Below are 25,375 nucleotides of genomic sequence, written 5' to 3'. Positions count from 1 at the left end.
TTTCCTGATGACTACATCCTTCTGAGTAGTCCACAGGAGCAGATCCGAATAGGGACCATTTTACCTCCGAAATTTTTGACCCAAGAGAATGATATCAGGAGTAAGTCGGACAGAAGAGCTTCAAGCCCTTGGGAAAATAACATCATCAGTAGTTTCCCGTTACTTTCAGCATTCGCAGTACGAGCACAGCAAGCCCATGTTGGCTAATGTTACAAGGCCAGATAATTCAATCGACCAGTGTAGTGTAACGACGTATGTTTTGTATAAATGATTTTTTTTTGACATATGACCATGTGCAGACTTCGTCACCTACGTCAGTTACAAAATACTTCAAAATTATTTAAATTCTTTTAAAGTTGTCTCTGAATGGTTCTTGAACGAAGCTGTAATTAAAGCATCATCATTTGAGTCGTATGCGCAGAATTACGTCACTCAGTCCAATTGGTTTGCGCAAACTTTTTTCAATTTAGATGTCGTTTGTTTCTTCTCAGAAATTATATTAATGCGCGTTATCGGCTTTAATAAATATTGAAACCACATTGAATAAACTTTCAAGACTCAAACTCGCGGTGAACGTTGTCACAAGTTAATAATCTTGTCAAATAAATCAGTAATACTTCTTCCTTAACATAATTCTTCATAAATAAATTCTCGGAACACGTATTTAAACTTTTTTAGTATACACTGGTTTATTATCTTCCTATATACTACATATAGACGTGAACCTGAGCCTTGACAAGATAGAACTGAACATTTACAATATGATTAAACTTTCTATGACGTCATTGTTGTAGAAACATTACAAATTCTTATTTTTTCAGTTTTTAGAAGCACGACGCAACAACTCGGTTTCAGGATCTTCTGTTGCTCTTTAGCTGTCGACGCGCGACATACAGTGGCCAGCAATTTTCTCTCTAGTCCCGGCAGTGAAGATGCTGTCTCCGTTCGTTGCGCCGCCCTCTCCGTTCATGAAACATAAAAATAAATACAAAACTTTAGATAATTCACAACCATTACAAATATTACAAAATACATAAACAAAACACTAAATTAAACTTATATTCACCTGCAAACTGGGCTGACACTAGTGGATGGGTGACGCTTCAATATCGCGTCCCACTACACCAGACTGCTACCCCTGTATCTACTGGAGAGGCTCCTACCCCTCTTCAGGAATAACAGGCTAGTCTGGGCATTGGCCGGCCGGGTGGCCGAGCGGTTCTAGGCGCTGCAGTCTAGAACCGCGCGACCGCTACGGACGCAGGTTCGAATCCTGCCTCGGGGATGGATGTGTGTTATGTCCTTAGGTTAGTTAGGTTTAAGTACTTCTAAGTTCTAGGGGACTGATGACCTCAGACGTTAAGTCCCATAGTGCTCAGAGCCATTTGAACCATTTTTTGTCGATGCAAGAAGAAGCAAGCACCAGTTGCAAAACAGGAAGAAAAGGCACGTATAGTACATAGATATGTTCTGATTTTTACAGGACAAACGCAAAAATACTCGGTTGGGGTGCAGCTAGAAATTTAAATAAACAGGTAGTCACCTTTTGTAATGTGTGTAAATGTAAGCCCAATTTCGTTTTGAATGTTTTAATAAGCTTCATTAAAATTACCTTTGTTTTTTAACGTTGATACTGCCGTTTCCATATACTGATGTCGTCCAAACGTAAAGTGCACTGTATGAAGGAAAAGGCGTCGGCGAGCAGGCAGCTGTGGTGTCGGCTGAGAGCGCCGCTGTCGCCCTACGTGCACCTGTGCAGGACGAGGCGGCGGCGGCTGACGGGGAGCTTATCTGCCCCGGGTCGTCAACCGTGGAGGCACAGCCACCAGCGGCCGTCTCTGCCAGATAGCGGACGCTGTTTGACTTCCCTGACCTGCTCTGTCACATCGCTGCCCTTGTCCAGAGACGACCGTGACAGAGGAACGTGGTCTCTTGCCCACCTGATCGCTAGTTGACACTCCGCTTTCAAATAGCCAGTAGTTCTCCCCGTCTCTCTTTTGATATCATCCAGATGTTGTCGTATGCACGATTTTCTGCATTAAAAGACATTGCTGGGAAGACGACGTCGATTTTGATTCCCCAACGGCTTATACCACTTGGGATACCAGATGTATTGATAATGGTTTCAATATCGTTCGCCAACAGATAGCGCAGAATAGCTAACATAGCGCCATCTGTATCTACCCTGGAATAGGGAATGCTCACAGCCAGAAGGCTAAGTGTGCTACAAATGTGTGAAGCAAGCAGGCGACCATACCACAAATACGCACTAGAGCTTCTTACAATTGAGCGGCTTTGAAGGCTGACAATTGTGGCCTTCCGCATGGTGGGACGATCCTTTCGGAGAATTGCCACACAAGTTAGACGTGCCGCGTTGATCGTGCAACGATGTTGGTATCAGTGGTCACGTGAAGATTCACACACTCAAAAATGAGGTGCCGGCCGAAGTGGCCGTGCGGTTAAAGGCGCTGCAGTCTGGAACCGCAACACAGCTACGGTCGCAGGTTCGAATCCTCCCTCGGGCGTGGATGTTTGTGGTGTCCTTAGGTTAGTTGGGTTTAACTAGTTCTAAGTTCTAGGGGACTAATGACCTCAGAAGTTGAGTAACATAGTGCTCAGAAGCATTTGAACCAAAAATGAGGTTCTGGACGTACATGGAGCACAGACGCACGACAGGATCGTCGTATTGTAAATGTAGCGGTGACAGATCGTACGCCTACACAGCACACATAAGAGGACTTGTGAGCCCAGACGAGTCTACACGAACTTTTGCGAACCAGTTATTAGTTGTGGGACTACGGGCACGCACACCTGGAACGTGCTGTTGGCGTCCAATAATAAGACAGGAAGCAGCAGGGCCGTAAGTATCAAACATACACAGCATTTGTTAAACAATGTTTATTACCTTGCACAATTTAATACAACAAGACAGATAAATTTAACAACCTCACAGGAGTAGCATAAAACTTTTTCCTAAACCCCTGTTAAAATATGCATATCAAATGTATAAAACATTAACAAAATTTCTGATGGAGTAAATACTAAAGAGCCCACCAGAACTACACCTTCATGGAATTTGATGTAGTTTTACGAGACAGCACAGTCTTTTGTTATTCGTAAACTAAGGTGCAAACTTTGGTACTTAATCACCAAGTTTCCAACAACTGTAGATACAGAAGCGCTCAATAATGAGTAGCTCACCTGGCTTCCTTACATATAGCTGCAGATCGTTCATCAAGTGGTAGGAAACTAAGATGGAAAGTCCAAGCCCTGTAATCATGCCGCGTGTGACACAACTTTGACGTATTAGATTCGTCACCAAATTCACACTGAAGACAACAAATCTAGATAAGCACACAACTGCATCTGTTTAAATCAGACACCATGTGCTCTTCTCAACATGCACGGCAAGGCGAGAATGGCCAAACACCACGCCTCGTGCCGGAACCCAATAGTACCACGCGCAGTCTGCGTGCTCACCAAGTAAGGACCAACCTCCCAACGCCGTTGTAAGCACAACCGACAGACCAAATAGTGAGGGTTGCTGCCTCTGCGCTGCAGAACCCGCGATGAACAACTGACTCGCGGCCAGCCAAAGCGAAATCGATGGCAAAGATGACACTACAAGAAAGAGGTACTGGTGCCAGCCGCGCGACGTGTCGGCACCTCTAGCCTGTGCTCCACTCGTGCTACAGCATCGCCGTGCACGGCTCGGCTGGTGCCATCACAGGAACACTTGGAGAATCACGCACTGTGGTCTTCGGCGATGAACACAGATTTTGCTTGCACGCAAATGATGGTCGTTTTCGCATACGATATAGACCTGATGAGTACTGTCTGGTAGAGTGCACTTGTCCAAGGCCCCTGGGCTCCACCCAAAGCCTTAAGAGGCTCCGGAACGCCTTATACTTGCAATGTTAAAATAACGCTTATAAATTACATCTTTCCTCACAAAGTATTTGAGGTAGGAAGTTGAACTTTTTACAGATTATTTATTGGAATATGGCCTACAACTTAACACAGGGATTTTACAAAATTTTAGTTCAGTTATTAAAGATGATTTTTTTTCAATTGTAATGAAAATTCACAACTTTTTTTGCAATTTTTATTTATATATTCAAAAATATACAGTTTTTTGGAAAAAAGGCTGCGTTAAATTATGCAGAAGGTACTGTGTAACATTTACTGAAAGTTTGAAACAAATATGTTTGGAAGATCCTTAGAAAACATGTAATTAGTATGAGACAATAAAAGTTTTGGGAATCGAGCGACAAAGATTGGATTAACTTTTTAGTGCATTCCAGGTCCATAGGATGGATTATCTTCATCCTCTGCAAACTCCTCCTCCAGCTTGCTCTTGTTCCTCCTCCTGTTTACTCTTGCTTGTATTTCTAGACTCTTTACAGCCCTGTCTGCAGCGCGAAGGCGTTCCTTGTCTAAAGCAAGAATCGCTCGTTGTTGTGTTCGTAGATTTTGCTACCATTTTCTTCAGTTTCAGTTACTGCAACGCTGTTCCAAAAGGTGGTCATGTATGAACACTTATCACATTTCAGTTGTATTTCACTAGCAAGTCCTACGTACTTTATTATGGAGAGTTCCAGACCAACTTCACTACAATGAATACATCTTACACAGTTTGAAAAAATTCCTTTGAGAACCAACATATCAAATATTTCATTCACATCCGATTCGCCCATAAAACATTCATAGTTTTCACTCATTGAACCAAGCTTCTTCTGTGAAGTATTTTCTTTCCCACTTTGACTGATATGGGCAGGTGTACTTGAGAGGTTAGGTTCACTCACTTGGTTATCGTCTTTATTGTTTACAGTAATAACACATACCTTTGGCTTTCCAACATTTCTCCTTTTCTTAAAAGCCTTCAGAGGATTTCTAATAACTTTACTTTTACTCATTATTATACTTCAACAAAACAGAGACTCAAGAAACAGAATTAATTACGAATATTTTCGAGATAACGACAGAGTAAATAAACATGAAACAATCGACAATCACACCAGCGATATATTTTGAACCATCACAGGTTAGCCACAACACATACTTTATCTCACATCACTAAAATGTACCTGATGAACACGGACGTTAATAATAACACCATTTGACAGCAGTTTAACAGCGCCACAGTGGGTCACGCTCATGTAGAACACATTTCAAAAAAAATTTAAAAATAGTTGTAGTCTTCGGAATTGAACAAATTATATATCTATTAAAAGGTAATAGTCTGCAGATTCAGAAAACGCAAAAAAGTAAAAATTGATTTTTTCATGATTTTGAGCCTTTCCGGAGCCCCTTAAGGCCGGAGGTGCGATAAGCTTCAACTCTCGTTCACCTTTGGTATTTTTCTGGAAAGTTCGCTAACAACCGCACGGTATATGCAGAACGTTGTTAGACCCATCTTTTGCCATTCTTGCAACAGGAAGGTGATGTGTTGTTCCAATAGGATAATGCTCACTCGCACCCTGCCAGTGGAGATCAACACACTCTGCAAGCTGTGCAGCGACATCCCTGGCCAGCACGATCTCCGGACTCGTCTCAAGTCGAGGATGTGTTGGATATGATGGAAGGAGAAGCGACTTGTGTGACTCGTCAGCCAACTACTCTTATAGAACTATGTGAACTGGGTGAGCAGGCTTGGCATAACGTGTCCCAGGATGGTGTTCGCCATCTGTGGGATCGACTGGATGGCAGAGTCAGCGCCTGTATTGCCACCTGTGCAGGCTACACCACAAACTGATATGGGTGTTTCTGCATGGTCGACACATGGTGGTACCTCAGAAGCTTTTGTGCTACTGATGTGTAAATATAATCATTTCATCATATGTACTTTTACAACAACAAATCTTGAGTGAATTGGAAACCTCTAAACGGCTGTACAATTTTTTTTTTCTGACAGTGTACTTCCTGCTGCATCATTCTTTAATTTTCCAGTTTTCCATTTTCCGTACTTTCGCTATTTCTTGCTTGTAATCGTCTTCAAAGAAAAAAATACTATGAATCTTCTGGCGTACCCATTGCAGGAAATGAGAAAGACTTTTGATCTTCACAAAGTAAAATAAATGATAGTGCAGGACAAAAACATCTGGTTGGAGAGGGAAAAAACTAGCACTGGATGTTTTGAGACTTGGAAACTCTTTTTTCTTCGAATGTCAAAGTGATGCAATGCACATGGAAAGGTTAACAAAATGATAATTTGGAACAAGAATGGTGCCCGCAGCTCGTGGTCGTGCGGTAGCGTTCTTGCTTCGCGCGCCCGGGTTCCCTGGTTCGATTCCCGGCGGGGTCAGGGATTTTCTCTGCCTCGTGATGGCTGGGTGTTGTGTGATGTCCTTAGGTTAGTTAGGTTTAAGTAGTTCTAAGTTCTAGGGGACTGATGACCATAGATGTTAAGTCCCATAGTGCTCAGAGCCATTTTGAACAAGAATGTGATGGGATTTTTGGGGATGAGGGGGAAGGCACAAGGGAAGGAACTGTCATAGTTGGAAATTCTAATTTCTTATGACGGACCACTATTGCACAGTATGCAGTACACAGTTTTTGGTCACAGTACAAGAGACCTGTGACTGGCATTCCAGTATTCAGTGCATTCATCTTGATTGACATTTTGTATGGTTTACAGGAATTAAACCGCTAGAAGCAAACAAGGAACAGGTACTGACGGAATTCTATGAATTCTATAAGGGGGATCAAAAAGTTTCCGTTAGAAAGCTCAGAGTCCAGAATCAGGCAAAATCGACGTAAGCTCCGAGGCATACGAGAAGCAGATTCGTCGGGCTATGGAGTTTGGACCATCTCCGGAGGAACATAGATCGGTGGCCTTTCTTCCTTATGCTGGAGGCTTATCGTTTAAGATTGGACGAAATTTAAGGAAATTTTAACATTAAGAGTGTGTTCCGTCCACCTTCTAAGATTAGGGCACTGCTCGGCTCTGCGAAAGATGATTTGGGGCTTAGGAATCCCTGGGTGTACAAAATTTCGTGTCAATGTGGGAAAGCTTACATTGGCCGTTCGATGCGCACAGTGCATGACAGGTGTGTGGAACATCACCGTCATACGAAGCTACAACAGCCGGAAAAATCGGCAGTAGCAGAACATTGCTTAAATGACCCAGCATGAAATTTGATGAAACTGCGGTAGTTGCCAACATTTCCGGTTTCTGGAACAGTGTCTATAAAGAGGCGGTTGAATTTAGGTTGGCGGATAATTTAATCAACAGAGACAATTGATTTCCTCTTAGCAAGACGTGGAATCCTGTATTATCTCGCATCAAAACTGAACGTTCTTCGGTGCGGCCCTGAGTGCGATATATCGTTGCCAGCAGTGTTTCACTAAGGGCGGCGCCACCTCCCTGTCTTGGAGGGCAGCGACCGTGATGAGCGGCGCATGCGCCGTGTACTGAACAGTGGCCTATATAGGACGTCGATTTGCTGCCTGGCGTCAGTTCTCAGCAGGACTCATCAGCAGAAGCAGCATTTTCCTGAAGCTGGCGAACAGTTGGATCGCTGAAATATCGAGTCAAGTTGATTTTAGGATCCGGCAGCAAACCCGAAGAGACTTTCAAGACCGTCTCATGTTGTGTGAAGTACGTGCCTGCTGTACATTCTCATCCAACAGAACTCGTCTACCCTTCAAGGCTTTTTCTAAGGGTCCAAAGACGTGATTATCAGACGGGGAGAGATCAGAATCATAGGCCGGCTGCTCCAGTGTCTCCCACTTGACTTGGCGTATCTTCTGTGTTACGACAGCACGGGACTTGGCGCACCATTCCATAACGACGGTTCTCGACAAGCATGCTGCCCTATATGTGAAACCTGGTAGTCAAGGGAAGGCAGGATTCGGTTACGATTGTGGACGGGACCGTAATTAGTTACTATTGGTTGCCTTTTACACTTACACACAATTTATTTTAAACCAGCAATTCCAGACTCAACAATAAATAAAAATACCACACGTTATTAGTGAAAGCATAAACAACTGTGTAAATAATACTGTTTTCAGTGAGCTACAATTTAGCAAATCACCATTAAATGCAGATACAGCGGATAATGTTTTAAAAGCAAGCCACTGTGATCTGGGCAGAAGACCTTACACGCCAGGAATGGCAATAAATTGAGAACTGTTTAAAACTCGCTGCAACTTACGAATTACAGGTATTGAAATATTAAAGGCAAGTCGCCACAAACACAGTAGAAGGCATCAGACGCCAGGAATGGTAGTAAATAAGGTTTTAAAGGCTTACTGTGCAAATACAAATACCAAATTAGAATTTTAAGGCAAGTGACCACAATCATGGCTGAAGGCCTTACACGCCAAGAATGGCAATAAATTAAGAAATTTTTAAGAACTCGCTGCAATTTACAACTTACAGGTATTGAAATATTAAAGGTAAGACGCCACAAACACAGCAGAAGGCATCAGACATCAGGAATGGCAATAAATAAGTCTTCAAGGCTTACTGCGTAAATACAAATACCAAATTAGAATGCTAAGGCAAATGACCACAATCACCGCTGAAGGTCTAACAAGGCAGGAACGGAAATAATATTGAAAATTTAGAAACCTGCTGTAAAACAGCAAATACAGTAGCAATGGTTAATTAAAAAAGAAGGAACTGATCACTAAGTGGGTGAAATAAGATGATGGTAAACTTTGTAATACAACCCTTAACTTCCACTGAACACTACACTGCTAGATTCATATCAGAAGGCGACCAGAACTATTAACTAGACATATATAACCTTTAGTGTAGGCGTTACAAGGTATTGTAATTAATAATACAATAATAAAACACAAGGACCAATACATAAGTTCCTAAAAGGGTACTGAGGCAGATTATACCCGCAGAAGGCGTGGACTGAAAGAGCGTTACACTGAACTACTGGCCATCAGACGTCCTTTTAGAAAACACGTGTCTTACAAGAACCAAGGTGCCACAGACGGTGCTCCAGGAATCGACCTCTGAGAAGGTCCGGCAACAAACACTGTCGCGAGCGATCAGATAGGCAGCCTAGAGTTGCATTCACTTCACAAGATGGTAACTAGTGGCAGTCTAACAAATAACTAATGATAATCTTTCTGAAGCTACCTGACGTCCGATAAACCAAATGCAACTATGGAACAAACCGCCAAAGCCGAAACCGGCGGCACTACGTCCCCAGAATACTGCGTTTAGAGCGCCCGGAACGAGAAAGGAACCACTACCACCAAAGTAGAATATATCACTCACCGGCCTACAATCAAGAAAGCTGTCAAAGCTACACGCCTTACCGGACAGCAGCGGCAAGGCGAGGAAACACATTCTAATATTTCTGGCTTAGTCAGCCATCATATTAGGCTCCAAGAAGCTGTTCCCAGAACAATGGAGATGCAAGAAGTACACTATTGGTCATTAAAATTGCTACACCAAGAAGAAATGCACATGATAAACGGGTATTCATTGGACAAATATGTTATACTAGAACTGACGTGTGATTACATTTTCACGCAATTTGGGTGCATAGATCCTGAGAAATTAGTACCCAGAACAACCACCTCTGGCCATAATAACGGTCTTGATACGCCTGGGCGTTAAACAGAGCTCGGATGGCGTGTACAGGTACAGCTGCCCATGCAGCTTCAACACGATACCACAGTTCATCAAGAGTAGTGACTGGCGTATTGTGACGAGCCAGTTGCTGGGCCACCACTGACCAGACGTTTTCAGTTGGTGAGAGATCTGGAGAATGTGTTGGCCAGGGTAGCAGCCGAACGTTTTCTGTATCCAGAAAGGCCCGTACAGCACCTGCAATATGCGGTCGTGCATTATGCTTCTGAAATGTAGGGTTTCGCAGGGATCGAATGAAGGGCAGAGCCACGGGTCGTAACACATCTGAAATGTAACGTCCACTGTTCAAAGCGCCGTCAATGCGAACAAGAGGTGATCCAGACGTGTAACCAATGGCACCCCATACCATCACGCCGGGTGATACGCCAGTATGGCCATGACGAATACACGCTTCCAATGTGCGTTCATCACGATGTAGCCAAACACGGATGCGACCATCATGAAGCTGTAAACAGAATCTGGATTCATCCAAAAAATGACGTTTTGCACCCAGGTTCGTCGTTGGGTACACCTTTATCAAAGTCGGAAACGTGATGGTACGCATTTCTCCTCCTTAAACGAGGCATCACAACAACGTTTCACCAGGCAACGCCAGTCAACTGCTGTTTGTATATGAGAAATCGGTTGGAAACATTCCTCATGTCAGCACGTTGTAGGTGTCGCCACCGGCGCCAGCCTTGTGTGAATGCTCTGAAAAGCTAATCATTTGCATATCACAGCATCATCTTCCTGTCGGTTAAATTTCGCTTCTGTAGCACGTCATCTTCGTGGTGTAGCAATTTTAATGGCCAGTAGTGTATATCGAAATGGTTCTAACTAATTGCATAATAAATCTGGAAAGAAAAGACAGAAAATTTAATCGTGTGTCTGCGCATTGAATTTATTATGACATTACAAGTCGCAAATCACGTTGAGAAGTATGTCCCGTGTGATGCTCCAGCTGCTTCCTCAGCGTGCACCAACCGCGTGTGGCGTGCATCGCGTTGCGAAACACATCCCGTGTGGGACGTCATTACGTGTGGCCGTCCTCGAGTGGGCGGCCAGAGCGCGTAAGAGGAAGAAGTGTGCCCGCCGGCTGCTGCCCGCTGGCCGCTACAGGGTGACGCGCGCGCGTCCGCCCAGAGGTGATTCAGGCGCGACTATCAGCGATAACAGCGCGAGCCGTCAGCGCCCGAGGCGAGGGGAGGATGCTAAGTTCACCGGACTTGGATACGATGTGACGTCATTATGACGTACACACGCTACATCGAAAACGATAGAAACCGTATATCAACTATTCGACTTTTGTGAACTTTCGAGAGGTTGTGACAGGATAGCGCTGTGCTCTGCGCCATTCGTTTGTGAACAGTAGACTCCAAAGCTGAACTGAGTATATGATGACCTAACACATTGGTTCTCCGAGTAAGAGACCTTTACTGTTGCCATCTTCTGCAAGCTGCATCCAGCAAAAGTAACAAGACTTCTGCATAGTTTAAGGTATCCGCTCATGTTGTGATGCAATTCGTATTTTGCATAATCTTGTCGTAGCAAATTATACTGCTGACATAAACCACATTGACATGCCCAGGTACATGCTAAAACTATTGTGGTTGTATACACGGCATAATAAACAGTACGTCTGGTTTATCATACCACCGTGGAATGCTTTGACACTGCATTCAATTATTTCATACGTCAATCAGTACTAGACACTAACCTTTGGTTATGATTACATTGAGAAATCCACTTCCCCTTGTATTTCATCTCCGGTCGACGATTTTTCTTCAACAGTGCCTCATATTTTTCTTTTTAAGTTCGAAATTCAATCATTCTACACACCAGTCATTACTGGACACTAAGGTACCTGTCTCTGCAGTCCGAGTGTAAAATTACTTGGAATTATGGTTGATAAAAGACTATCTTGGGATGGACATATAAATTACTGAGCTAATAAACGTGCACGAGTTCTCTTTCAGCTATATAAATTAAGAAAACAAGTCAGCAAGACTGCTACAATCTAATATGTACTGACAAGACCAATTGTATGAAACCATACTAAAATGTTGATAGTAAATAAATATTATTTTCGGCGTAAGCATTCAATACAACAATCACACAATCTAATCTGGTCGGGACATAAGAAGACTTCACTTTTTTAAGAAACGTGTTGTCCGTGGTGTTTTCAAGGCCACGGTCAGGAATATTTCTACTAATATCCAGCTCTTTTACTTTTATTTTGGCGAAGTACATATACGCTGCCACACTGAGCTGTTTTCAGAATCGCACATGTCAAAACAAACCACTAGCAGTCGACAGTTTAGTATCTCGAACGTTCGTAAAAGTCGATAGGTGTGTTATTCGACTAAAGCGTATATACGTCATAATGACGTCACATCATACCCAGGTTGGGTGAACTTAGCATCCTCCGAGGCGAGGCAGGTCAGCGGGGCGGGGCTGCCGCGTCAGCCGGACAACAGCCCGCCGGCCTTCCCAGAAACACCTGCCGAGCTTAGAAGTAGCTGCGTTCCCAGGACAAACGCTCCGTGCCTGACGTTCCCTCTACGATTTTGGCTACAAGCCCGCTCGTATGCGCATACCTGCCCGAATAACCACACAGGATAAAAAAAAAAAAATTGATCACCTCCCAGGATGCATCAGCTAATATCGAATAAGCACACCCTTTCCAGTAACTGACTTTACATTTCGTATACAGGGTGGTCCATTGATAGTGACCGGCCCAAATATCTCACGAAATAAGCATCAAACGAAAAAACTACAATGAACGAAACTCGTCTAGCTTGAAGGGGGAAACCAGATGGCGCTATCGTTGCCCCGCTAGAGGGCGCTGCCATACGTCAAACGGATATCAACTGCGTTTTTTGTTTTTAAATAGGAACTCCCCTTTTTTTTACATATTCGTGAAGTACATAAAAAAATGAATGTTTTAGTTGGACCACTTTTTTCGCTTTGTGATAGATGGCGCTGTAATAGTCACAAACGTATAAGTACATGGTATCACGTACCATTCCGCCAGTGCGGACGGTTTTTGCATCGTGATGCATTACCCGTATTAAAATCGACCGTTTGCGAATTCCAGAAAAGGTCGATATCGTGTTGATATATGGCTATTGTGATTAAGATGGCAAACGGGAGTGTGCTATGTGTGGTGTCACCGCCAGACACCACACTTGCTAGGTGGTAGCCTTTAAATCGGCCGCGGTCCGGTAGTATACGTCGGACCCGCGTGTCGCCACTATCAGTGATTGCAGACCGAGCGCCGCCACACGGCAGGTCTAGAGAGACGTCCTAGCACTCGCCCCAGTTGTACAGCCGACTTTGCTAGCGATGGTTCACTGACAAATTACGCTCTCATTTGCCGAGACGATAGTTAGCATAGCCTTCAGCTACGTCATTTGCTACGACCTAGCAAGGCGCCATTATCAATTGCTATTTATCTTGTGATGCATGTACCGTCAGACCGATGTTCACCAATTATGGATTAAAGTTAAGTATTCCAGAAGCTACGTACCTTTTTTGCTAGTCTATATTCCTTTAACTGTTCCAGACCTCACGCCAGCCTGCGTGAGCAAAAACGCGTGCCTACCGTCCTCCCGTCCTAGTGGATTGGCTGTCTTGCCAGTCCACAAAACTATGTATGCTGTTCGGTATCCTGGACGACATCATCCAAGTGTCCGGACAGTTCGCCGGATAGTTACGTTAATGTTCAGTCACATGTGAAACGTCAACCACGACCTGAAACAAATGATGATGCCCAAGTAGGTGTTTTAGCTGCTGTCGCGGCTAACCCGCTCATCAGTAGCAGACAAATTGCGCGAGAATCGGGAATCTCAATAACGTCGGTGTCGAGAATGGTACATCAACAATGACAGCACCCGTACCATATTTCTATGCACCAAGAATTACATGGGGACGACATTGAACGTCGTGTACAGTTCTGCCACTGGGCACAAGAGAAATTACGCGTTCAATTTAGCGACGAAGCGTCATTCGCCAACAGCGGTAAGGTAAATCTGCATAATATGCACTATTGGGCAACGGAAAATCCACGATAGCTGGGACAAGTGGAACATCAGCGACCTTGAAGGGTTAATGTATGGTGCGGCATTATGGGAGGAAGGATAAGTGGCCCCCATTTTATCGATGGCAATCTAAATGGTGCAATTTCCTACGTAATGTTCTACCTATGTTACTACAGGATGTTTCACTGCATGACAGAATGGCGATGTACTTCCAACATGATGGATGTTCGGCACATAGCTCGCGTGCAGTTGAAGCGGTACTAAATAGCATATTTCATGACAGGTGGATTGGTCATCGAAGCACCATACTATGGCCCACACGTTCACCGGATCTGACGTCCCCGGATTTCTCTCTGTGGGGAAAGTTGATTTGCTATCGTGATCCACCGACAACGCCTGAACATTCGTCAGCGCATTGTCAATGCATGTGCTAACATTGCGGAAGGCGAACTACTCGTTGTTGAGAGGAATGTCGTCACACGTATTGCCAAAAGCATTGAGGTTGACGGACATCATTTTGAGCATTTATTGCATTAATGTGGTATTTGCAGGTAATCACGCTGTAACAGCATGCGTTCTCAGAAATGATAAGTGCACAAAGGTACATGTATCCCATTGGAACAACCGAATTAAATTTTCAATCATACCTAAGTTCTGTATTTTACTTTAAAAAAACTACCTGTTACCAACTCTTCGTCTAAAATTGTGAGCCATGTGTTTGTGACTATTACAGCGCCATCTATCACAAAGCGAAAAAAGTGGTCTTTCTAAAACATTCGTATTTCTTTACGTATTAAATGGATATGTAATAAAAAATGGTGGTTCCTATTTTAAAAAACGCAGTTGATATCCGTTTGATCTATGGCAGCGCCATCTAGCGGGCCAGCCATAGCGTCATCTGGTTTCCCCCTTCAAGCTAGTCAAGTTTCGTTCTTTGTAGTTTTTTCGCTTGACGCTTATTTCGTGAGTTATTTGGCCCGGCCACGATAAATGGACCACCCTGTATAGATATATGTACAAATTTGATAAAAATTATAACTTTTTTGCTATAAGTGGATTTAAATTTGTACGGGGATATCAAAAGTGACAGTTGTTAATGATATGTACAAACTATAGTTGGCTGTAAGATCATTAAATCAAAAGCCATAAATAAAATCGCCTACGCTACATAAAATACGTCAGATATGCCAGGTGCCCCTGGAGGAACAGTCAGTATTCAGAGATATGGCAGGACCGATCAAGCAATACACTCCCCTAAACATGGGCTCTAAATTGTATATTTGTGTTTTTCCTGTCTTTATGTGTTTAGCTAACAGGAGTTATGTTGTAGAATTTTTCAAATAATATGTTATTTTCTTTGTAAAGATGTTTAGACATTATTTATTCTGTTTTGTTTTAATGCTCACGTGTGAAGTTGATGTTTCGAAAGTTATTCTGATCTTTTATGTATGTACTCATGTCATAATTCCTGTAACACTGTTGTATATGTTATTTCGATTCTTCTGTAAAGCCTGTTTTACTACAAATGTTATCTGTATTGTTATGTTCTTTAATGATGTATTTTGTACCTTTGTTATTGTATTCTCATGTTATAAAATTGTAATTGACACCAGTTCTTCAAATTAAGTATCATTTCACTGCACACGTTTCTGTTGGTCATAGTATATGGACAATATGTGAGAAGTAGGGACTGATAGTGTTTGCACGTGTGTTAATAATTCAGCAAGGGACTGGATAACAGCATTGCTGGTTCGAAGGACATTTCAAAAAAATTTTTGTGAGTGCACAAGTGGTGGTTCATGGACTTGCTATATTATCTGCAAGACTCTTCAATGGTGATTGTGCACCTGCACAGTCGCAGCAGATGGCTGCTGGCCGTCTCTACAAGGACTACAGTGGGTCTGCATCTTTGATGATTCATCAGTACCATTATTTCTACAAGGACTGTAGTGGATCTGCACCTTTGGTGGCCCACCTATACCATAATCTCTACCAGGACTACAGTGGGTTTGCTCTGTGATGACCTACCTACCAGTATTCTTCAAAACTTCGACTGACTCAGCTGTGGGTTTGCTCTGTTGTGGCCCATTACCTGTCTGCATGTCAAGAGTCAGCACTGTCTTTCCGTTGGAAGGACAACACTACTTCTTCAAGACTGCGTGGAAATCCACTACTTCCGTGTGCATTGTCTTTTACTGCTCAGACTTTGAGAAAAACACTGCAATTTTACTGTGACGAATGATGAGGACTGTCTTTATGGACTGTGAGAAAATTTTAGCTTTTGACCAACATTGTATCAATAAGTGTGTGCATTTGATATCTTTGTTTTTGTAATTATGAAAAATTTTATCAAATCATTATTGGCCACTGCCCAAATCAATTTGTAAATTTTTTTTAAGGGGACGTTTCACAGTCAGTATTCAGAGATATGGCAGGACCGATCAAGCAATACACTCCCCTATACATGGGCTCTAAAATTCATACCCTAAGAGCTATGAGCACTTTTCATCTTCGACACTGGGAAACGAATCTGTCCTACTGCGAGCTTTTAGCTTTCCATATTTTTGTAGGTAGTAGTATGGACCAAAACTAGAAAATATCTCCAGTAAATATGGGCCGCGCGGGATTAGCCGAGTAGTCTGAGGCGCTGCAGACATGGACTGTGCGGCTGGTCCCGGCGGAGGTTCGAGTCCTCCCTCGGGCATGGGTGTGTGTGTTTGTCCTTAGGATAATTTAGGTTAAGTAGTGTGTAAGCTTATGGACTGATGACCTTAGCAGTTAAGTCCCATAAGATTTCACACACATTCCCAGTAAATATGGTTCCTCTAAAGTGCGTAGCTTAATAGCTATGAGCACTTGTTCATCTTCTCTACTGTAAAACAGACCTTTTCTATTGAACAAGTGCTCATAGCTCTTAAGGTATGCATTTTAGAGCCCATGTTTATTAGACTTTTCTGAAACTTCCTGGCAGGTTAAAACTGTGTGCTGGATCGAGACTCGAAATCGGTTCCTTTGCCCTCCGTGGGCAACTGCTCTACCGCCTGAGCTACCCAAGCACGACTCACAACCTGTCCTCACACCTTTACTTCCGCCAGAACCTTGTCTCCTAACCTCCAAGAACTTGCCCGTGAAAGGCAAATGTTCCGAGTTCGAGTCTCGGTCCGGCACGCCGAGTGAAAATTTCATTTTGGACTTTTCTGCTCCCAACGATCGTTCCTGTCATATCTGTGAATAACGACCATTCCTCCTCGGACACCCTGTATAATACCACCGAACCCCCTATTTCTTAAAGAATCGAACTCCCATGTATAAAACAGCTCCAAATTTCTGTTCACTTTACAACTGAGTTAATGTGTTCAAGTACGTAAGCGACAAAAAGTTTAGAAAAGGATTGAAATGATCTTTAATGTTTGTTGGAAATCGTTAAATACTATCATTATCAAACACTAGACAAATACAGTCTGGGTAATTTGAGGTCTATTTTAAGCGATATACATACAAATTTTATAAAAACTGTACCAAGTGCGCGGGGCGAGGGGGGGGGGGGGGGGGGGAATTTAGGAAAAGCAAGTGCTGTCATTCTCAGATACTAGATGATCAAGTCTGGGTAGGTGCACTATTGCCACGTAAACGCTACAAATACACCTTCTACGCCACAAAGAAGCTCACAGAAAATCTGTACAAACTTGTGGACTTATTTTATTTTATTTTTCGATATGGTGCAATATTATACACGAAAGATTTTACTCGCGCTGCAGTTATGATCGTGGAAGTGACGTAGAGACACCTCCTCCTACCATAACACGTTATTAAGCTTCGTAAAAATCAGGTAAATGATTATGCTGTATGTTTAATAGTCGTTAATCGGCCATCTAACGACAGCCGTTCTCATATTTTTGTTTCGTTTAAACGACACTTTTTCATGAATTCACTGTGTCCACAAATGTGCGTTTGTCATTTCGGGAGGTTCCTGATTTCACTGCGCGTGTTGTGTAGGCTTGTCGGTTCTGTATGTTCTGTGGTTGTACAACGTTAGTCACACAGGGCCGCTGGGGTCCTGTGTGGCGTTGATTATGGCCCTCCGGAATCCGTCGATTCCGTATCCGGATGACAGTCGAGGGATCGCCACGAAGGCGCTTGACAACGTCGTGGAACGAATAATTACAGTCCAAGTAGGCCAGGATCCAACCGCTGCCGAATACCGGCATGTGCTGGTGGACGTTTCTGCTTCTTGGACGAACCATAACACGACCTTCTGACAAACAAACAACATCCAAGTGCAACTGCTGAACAAGAAACTTGTCACGTGATCTTTCCTAATATACATAATGTAGATGGCGTTATTGCCAACGGCCTTGCAGCAGTGGCAACACCGGTTCCTGTCAGGTCACCAAGTTAAGCGCTGTTTCGCTTGGCTAACACTTGGATGGGTGGTCATCCTGGTCTGCCGAGCGCTGTTGGCAACGTGGGTGCACTCAGCCCTTGTGACGCCAGTTGAGGGGCGATTGAGAAGTAGCGTCTCCGGTCACGAAAACTGAAAACGGCCGGGAGAACGGTTTGCTGACCACATGCCCCTCCGTATCCGCATCCAGTGACGCCTATCGGTAGTGGATGACACGGCTGTCGGTCGGTACCGTTTGCCCTTCTGGGGCCTGTTAGAACAGAATTTAGTTTCTAGTTTTAGATGGCATTATTCCTACTTACTTTAAGCAGTTGTTCAGAAATACTGTTCGTCTGCTTAGCTAAGCACATAGCATTCAGCGTGGACCAAATTTCTCGCACACGAACGCTACAGCCGCATTTTTTGCACACTAACAGTACAAACATGTCACTAGCAAAATTTCGTCCTGAGCATATTTTCAAAAGAAAACGGAAATCAAAGGAAGGCCAATACTGTAAACAAAAATATGACACGTATCTTGATTCAGCACTGAGAAACTTTGCTGTCCAGTCAGTACATTCTGACTGGAAGTCTCATCGCAAGTGGGCGTGTTGACGCTGAGCTGTGCTCTGCAGAAAGCAAGACAGTTTGTCGTATTGGTCACTGAGTGTATGGCTGTGTTTCTTGTGTAGATGTGTACAATTTGAGTTTCATAGTTTTGTTTTTGTGGAGGTTATAATTTATTTAGATGATCTTATTTGTGTGTTTCACCCAATTATCCTCCCTTGCTTACGTGAAAGATTTGCAAATTTTCGGTTGTGAAATCGAAGAAACTAAAGAGGCACAACAAAATTTACCCTTGTTAACTAAAGTACACTACTGGCCGTTAAAATTGCTACACCAAGAAGAAATGCAGATGATAAACAGGTATTCATTGGACAAATATATTATACTACAACTGACATGTGATTACATTTTCACAACCACCTCTGGCCGTAATAACGGCCTTGATACGCCTGGGCATTGAGTCAAACAGAGCTTGGATGGCGTGTACAGGTACAGCAGCCCATGCAGCTTCAACACGATACCACAGTTCATCAAGAGTAGTGACTGGCGTATTGTGACGAACCAGTTGCTCGCCCACCATTGACGAGAAGTTGTCAGTTGGTGAGAGATCTGGAGAATGTGCTGGCCAGAGCAGCAGTCGAACATTTTCTGTATCCAGAAAAGGCCCGTACAGCACCTGCAACATGCGATAGTGCATTGTCCTGCTGAAATGTAGGGTTATGCAGGGATCGAATGAAGGGTAGAGCCACGGGTCATAGAACATCTGAAATGTAACGTCCACTGTTCAAAGTACCGTCAATGCGAACAAGAGGTGACCGAGACGTATAACCAATGGCACCCCATACCATCACGCCGGGTGATACGCCAGTATGGCGATGACGAATACACGCTTCCAATGTGCGTTCACCGCGATGTCGCCAAACACGGATGCCACCATCATGATGCTGTAAATAGAACCTGAATTCATCCGAAAAAATGACGTTTTGACATTCGTGCACCCAAGTTCGTCGTTGAGTACACCATCGCAGGCGCTCCTGTCTGTGATGCACCGTCAAGGGTAACCGCAGCCACGGTCTCCGAGCTGATAGTCCATGCTGCTGCAAACGTCGTCGAACTGTTCGTGCAGATGGTTGTTGTCTTGCAAACGTCCCCATCTGTTGACTCAGGGATCGAGACGTGGCTGCACGATCCGTTACAGCCATGTGGATAAGATGCCTGTCATCTCGACTGCTCGTAATACGAGGCCGTTGGGATCCAGCACGGCGTTCCGTATTACCCTCCTGAGCAAACCGATTCCAGATTCTGCTAACAGTCATTGGATCTCGACCAACGCGAGCAGCAATGTCCCGATACGATAAACTGCAATCGCGAAAGGCTACAATCCGACCTTTATCAAAGTCGGAAACGCGATGTTACACATCTCTCCTGCTTACACGAAGCGTCACAACAACGTTTCACCAGGCAATTTGTGTATGAGAAACCGGTTGGAAACTTTCCTCATGTCAGCACGTTGTAGGTGTCGCCACCGGCGCCAACCTTGTGTGTATGCTCTGAAAAGCTAATCATCTGCATATCACAGCATCTTTTTCCTGTCGGCTAAATTTTGCGTGTGTAGCACGTCATCGTCGTGGTGTAGTAATTTTAATGGCCATTAGTGTATTTCTAATGCTGTCTGTGGACCATGTACTGAACAACACTATATCAGCATTTACTTCATTTGCAACCTAGTAATTACAGCTATTACGAATAGCATATTTTTACGTTGATTAGTACACATGGCACCAAGAAGCCATTGAAGTTTTTCCCTGGGCTGCAGCGCACGTACTGAAGTGTGGATGCAAAAGGATAGTCTGTTCTGACTGATGTAGTCCACTTCCTTGTGTAGTTGCGACCGTGCAAAAATACATCAAGTGGTAAAGTAAATGATAAGTTTGAGGGAATATAGTTGGAAGCAGAGATAAAACAACTTACACACTTAAGTGCGGACATATTAAAATATCAATGTTCACAGTATTTGTACTCATACCGCAAAAACCCTGTAAGTAGAAAGGTTGGCATGAATCATCCCAACAGTCAGAGTGACCTTCCAAAAAGTGTCCATGGTTGCATATCGTCTAGATCTTCCTGAATTTTTGTGCAAAATTTTTTATGTTGTAGCTGCTTCTATACACGGCTGTGTTGTCGGCGGAAGAAGACAATCGGCCTCCCGGTTGTTGTCGAATGTCGTCGGTGTATAGAGTTGGGTTGTTGACAAAACGTCGATGTATCGTAACGTCAAGCATATCGATATGTATCGGTCATATTCATTCCGCCTTTTATCAATATATCGATAACGAAATGATAATATCGAGTGTCGATATTTTTATTTTATATTCTATTTTTTTCCTCAGTTTCCGGTAAATCTTTGAAACTGCTCTTTTGAAATTGTAGTAGAACATAATTTTACTTTCACTGCGTGAAGGACTCTTACTACTTTTTGAGCTTTCATTACGTCCAGTCTTTCTCTTCAACTGTATGAAGAAAGTATAGGTGGCACAAAGGAGAAGTCCGATTGCAGTTGGGGGTGACGGTGTCAATGGAATAACAAGATTTCCGATGTGAGGAAATAGCAGACCAGTTGCGTTAAAAAACAATTTGCTGAAAATGATGAACAAAAATCTAAATGATAAGACTGGTCTTTACGGTGGGCGGACACATGTGAGGCTGAATGCTGACGTATTCAGCTCTCAGGACTGCCAACAGAAACTGCAACGTTTAACTTCACCACACAGTTTTGACACTACAACTGCAAGGTTACTGGATTTGGCCGAAATGAAAAAAACATAGAAGTCGACATGAAGCGTTCCTGACAAATCCGATATGTGACGAAACCGAATGATGGACCCATCGGGCATCTTTCATTCCGCCACTTAGGGTAAGGGCCCCCAATATCGCCTACCATTATTATTTTCCTGTTTATCAACCTCTTGGTTGGTGAAATCAAGCTTTAAACTAAATGAATATTAGTAGAAACTATCCGTCTTTGGTTTCCATAGGCCAAATTACTTCTAAAACTATGCTACTTTGAGTTATTTTGGAAAATTTAGAAAGCGGTGATAGGGAATGGTCTCAGAGTGGGTTCCTAATACTGCCTACCCCTGTTCCTGTTATCGCCCACCCACCAAAATTAAAAGCACATGCCATATTTGTTTAGCTTTTGTAGGTGGTTTTGAATATGGTTCTCTGAAAAAAAATAAGTTAAAAGTAAGACCAAATCAAGTTGTTTGGAATTTATTGGAAAACTATAACGCAATTGTACAATAAGGTGGGATTTGCTACCATAGCAGCAGTAGAGACAGTCAGCTCCTGACGATGACGATGGAGGTAATCGTCGAAAGCTCGAGATTTTATCTAGAACTGACGCGGCAAGAATACCGAGAATATTTTATACACAAGGTGGGATTATTAATATCAGAATTATGTAAAACAAATTTAACTTAGTTATTTAGACTGAAAGAACATATATATTTTTTCCGCTCGCCACTCGCTGCATCACAAAATTTGTGATTCCAGTTGAAAGCCACTGTTCTCCACTAAAATCGTCGGAAAACTTCTATTACAAAATGCACAGGTGGCATCTGTAGAATCAACACCCAGGTCATGATCGTCATCGGTGTCTACCAGTGAAGGTTCGCTAGCAGCCTCACTGTCAGAGATTTTTTACTTTCTTTTAACTTTCCTCTTGGTGGCAGGATTCCTCTTTCGTGTTGCTCCACTTTTTGAAGCCTCATTGGACTTGTTTGTGCTTTTAGAAGCATAAAAGGTTTCCAACTTCTTCTTATAAGGAGAAGTCAACACAACGCTCTCCCCATTCTTTCGTTCGTGAGATGCTGGTTGAACTTTTGGTACAGCTTTTATGTCTGGGCGAGATTAAAGGATGCAATGACATGGAAGCAGATGAGGAATGAGATTCATTTTTACCAGCAGATGGAATTTCATTGTCAACAATGTGTGAAATAGGCCTACGTGCTACTTCAACTGTGGCAGTATTTGCAAGTAATTGAGGTCCACACTGAGCTTCAGAAATAGACTGTGGTCTGTTATCGTTCGCTTCATAAATAAAATCAGCTTCAGTAAATACTGATTCCTCGTAAGGATAGATACCAGTGGCACGAAAATCATTCAATACATTACTCATGGTTGCTGCTCTAATGTATGCTTTGCCCCTGAGTTCAGCGACGTCATATTGAGCCACAAGTCTACCCTCATTATTGGAAATCCACTTCTCAATTTCTTGATTGTAGAAGGTTTTATGAAGGCAACATCCAGTGGCTGCATCCTATGCTTGCTATGAGGAGGAAAGCAGACCATTATGATGTGATTTTCTCTGACAAAGTTTATAACGTCTAGGTTCCTTTTGGGGATGTAGTGTCCATCCAGGATTAACAACTGGGTCTTCTGCAGTAGACTTTACAAAAGAGGTAAAATGCTTCATCCACTTACAAAATAAATCACACTGAATCCAGCCTGATGGGTGAAATCCTGGAATAGCTCCAGGAGGGGATCCTTTCATTAGCTTCAGGTCCTGCTTCTTTCTGGGGAACACTATCGTCGGAGGTATATCTGGCCGGCAGCTGACATACAGGTGATGATGGTGTTCAGCTTTCCTCTCTCTGCTGATGACATTTTGTAGACTGCCGATTTTCCTTTTGTGCAAATCACCTTCACATTTTTGCTTTGGACAGTTGTTATTCCAGTTTCGTCAGTATTAAAAGTTCTAGCAGGGTGGAACGTGATTTTATCAAGTTCTGCTCTGAGAATCCAGAAAAATGACCTCACATTGTCTTGAGTAAAGCCTATGATTCTAGCTCTTGACAGTGATTGTGGCGTTCGTATTGTTAACTGGGAACAATTTCTTTTCATAAACACGTTCAGCCACTTTAGGCCTGCCATGTTTCCAGTTTTTGAAAAGAGATGGGGCAGATTGTTCCTTAAGGCAAGTTGGAATGCCATCTGCTTTACATCATTTCTCGTCAAACCAAAGAATTTTTTTATGTCAACGTATGTTTCCTTCCAAATTTCTGTCTTACAACTGCAGCTTCCTGTTAATTCTCCCCTTTTGCACATCTTTTAATGTAGTCTCGAATCGTTGATCTTTGATGCTCTCAGCGTGCCCATTTTTTTTGTTTTTTTGGACAGCCCGACATGCAGCTTCAAGATTTGACGTGCTCCAAGTCTGTCTCTTCTTCTTTTCCCTTGGTTTGAGATAAGTACGAGATAGATCGGTTAACAAATTAAAATAGCTGCTCCCAATATCGCCTACTGGCGATATTACGATCCAGTTGATGGGCGATATTGGGAACACAGTACAATCAACCAAAACATACACGTTACAGAATGAGATTTTCACTCTGCAGCGGAGTGTGCGTTGATATGAAATTTCCTGGCAGATTAAAACTGTGTGCCGCAACATGACTTGAACTCGGGACCTTTGCCTTTCGCAGGCAGGTGCTCTACGAACTGAGCTACCCAAGCACGACTCACGCCCCCTCCTCACAGCTTCACTTCTGCCAGTACCTCGTCTCCTACCCTCTAAACTTTACAGAAGCTCTCCTGCAAACCGTGCAGAACTAACACTCCTGAAAGAAAGGATATTGCGGAGACTTGCCCGCGAAAGGCAAAGGTCCCGAGATCGAGTCTCGGTCCGGCACACAGTTTTAATCTGCCAGGAAGTTTCATATCAGCGCACACTCCGCTGCAGAGTGAAAATCTCATTTTGGATCATTCGCAGGGCTGTGGCCAAGCCATGTCTCCGAAATATCCTTTATTTCAGGAGTGCTAGTTCTGCAAGGTTCGCAGGAGAGCTTCTGTAAAGTTTGGAAGGTAGGAGACGAGGTACTGGCAGAAGTGAAGCTGTGAGTAGGGGGCGTGAGTCGTGCTTGGGTAGCTCAGTTCGTAGAGCACTTGCCCGCGAAAGGCAATGGTCCCGAGTTCGAATCTCGGTCCGGAACACAGTTTTAATCTGCCAGGAAGTTTCATACACGTTACAGTTTTTCAAAACACCTTTTCTCGCTATTAATAATACGATTGCAATCCTTATTTAACATACTTCCTAGTAGTATAAACGAAATTGTTATCAGTAAACCTGGTAGTTCCTTCGATTTGCTGCAGGAAGTTAAAACGATTGACACAGCCGCAAACACTTCAAATGCTACACTGTTTCCGCTATTACTCTTAAGAAGTTTGCAACTAGTGCCGTCTGTGGCAAAACTGCAGAAGCTTAAGTTTACTACACAGACTCATAGATGGCACGCGGAACAGCTTGGAAATACAAATAGGTGATATTAGGCGCAGGGGCGATACTTGGGACACCTTGGGACACCGTTCAGTTGCCACTGTTAGCAAAGTGATTATCGGCAAGCGTGAACGTGCATCGTTTTCCTTTCAGTCCTTGTTCCAACTGGGATAGGCGGGCTGCTAGCTTGTTGACGTACAGAATATCTAATAATACATCAATGCCTAAGACTAAAGCTCTAAAACTGACACTATATTTACAATTTGCAGCCGATATTTTTATACGCCACTACGTCGATCTTTCTTCCGTCACGATAACAAAATATATCGATACTTTTACAATATATGGCGGCCCCATCGTGATATTCTTTCAACTATCGATATATCGGACTCCTGATATGTTTAAAAATATCAACAGTCCTGGTAGAGAAAATAAAGTCTTGTGGGACCCCTGCAGCTGTGTTGTGTAGTTGCCTATTGTTTCGTTTTATAGTTGCGAACAGCTGTCTGTTG

The 25,375-nt window shown here is 43.2% G+C and overlaps 1 protein-coding gene across 1 annotated transcript in view; it reads left to right on the top strand.

Moving 5' to 3' along the window:
* Positions 1 to 25,375, top strand: part of LOC124622399 (tumor necrosis factor alpha-induced protein 8-like protein) — a 905,915-nt gene that overhangs the window by 631,571 nt on the left and 248,969 nt on the right. The gene's annotated exons all lie outside the window — the stretch shown is intronic.

The sequence above is a fragment of the Schistocerca americana genome, chromosome 7 (assembly GCF_021461395.2).
Source record: "Schistocerca americana isolate TAMUIC-IGC-003095 chromosome 7, iqSchAmer2.1, whole genome shotgun sequence".
NCBI classification, from domain to species: Eukaryota; Metazoa; Arthropoda; class Insecta; order Orthoptera; family Acrididae; genus Schistocerca; species Schistocerca americana.
This window is presented reverse-complemented; position numbering and strand designations above follow the sequence as displayed.